The sequence below is a fragment of the Arachis hypogaea genome, chromosome 12 (assembly GCF_003086295.3).
Source record: "Arachis hypogaea cultivar Tifrunner chromosome 12, arahy.Tifrunner.gnm2.J5K5, whole genome shotgun sequence".
NCBI classification, from domain to species: domain Eukaryota; kingdom Viridiplantae; phylum Streptophyta; class Magnoliopsida; order Fabales; family Fabaceae; genus Arachis; species Arachis hypogaea.
The window spans coordinates 45,200,547-45,201,438 of record NC_092047.1 but is presented as its reverse complement, the minus strand read 5'-3'; the positions used below and the strand labels follow the sequence as shown (position 1 = coordinate 45,201,438).

Sequence of the window (892 nt, the reverse complement as noted above, 5' to 3'; positions counted from 1 at the left end):
CATATTGACTTGCTGAGTCAATATTTTATTCTGAGCCAATATGGCATTCAGAGTATCAATTTCAAGAACTCCCTTCTTCTGAGGCGTCCCATTACTCACAGGATTCCTCTCAGAAGTGTACGTGAACTGGTTATTAGCAACCATGTCAATGAGTTCTTGAGCTTCTGCAGGCATTTTCTTTAGGTGAATGGATCCACCTGCAGAAGTATCCAATGACATCTTAGCTAATTCAGACAGACCATCATAGAATATATCCAAGATGGTCCATTCTGAAAGCATGTCAGAAGGACACTTTTTGGTCAGTTGCTTGTATCTCTCCCAAGCTTCATAGAGGGATTCACCTTCTTTCTGTCTGAAGGATTGAACATCCACTCTAAGCTTGCTCAGCTTTTGAGGAGGAAAGAACTTGGCTAAGAAAGCCGTGACCAACTTATCCCAAGAGTTCAGGCTATCTTTGGGTTGAGAGTCCAACCACACTCTAGCTCTGTCTCTTACAGCAAAAGGGAAAAGCATGAGCCTGTAGACTTCAGGATCTACTCCATTAGTCTTAACAGTATCACAGATCTGCAAGAATTCAGTTAAGAACTGAAAAGGATCTTCTGATGGAAGTCCATGAAACTTGCAGTTTTGTTGCATCAGAGAAACTAATTGAGGTTTCAGCTCAAAATTGTTTACTCCAATGGTAGGGATGGAGATGCTTCTCCCATGTAAATTGGAATTAGGTGCAGTAAAGTCACCAAGCATCCTCCTTGCATTATTATTATTTTCGGCTGCTATTTCCTCTTCCTGTTCGAAAATTTCTGTAAGGTTGTCTCTGGATTGTTGTATTTTAGCTTCTCTTAGTTTCCTCTTCAGAGTCCTTTCAGGTTCAGGGTCTGCTTCAACAAGAATG

The 892-nt window shown here is 41.0% G+C and overlaps 1 non-coding gene across 1 annotated transcript; it reads left to right on the top strand.

Annotated features, from left to right (window-relative positions):
* The first annotated feature begins 273 nt into the window (after positions 1 to 273).
* Positions 274 to 381, top strand: LOC112731021 (small nucleolar RNA R71). The gene has a single exon (XR_003166817.1). It is a non-coding gene; the product is annotated as a small nucleolar RNA R71 (small nucleolar RNA).
* Positions 382 to 892: the final 511 nt, after the last annotated feature.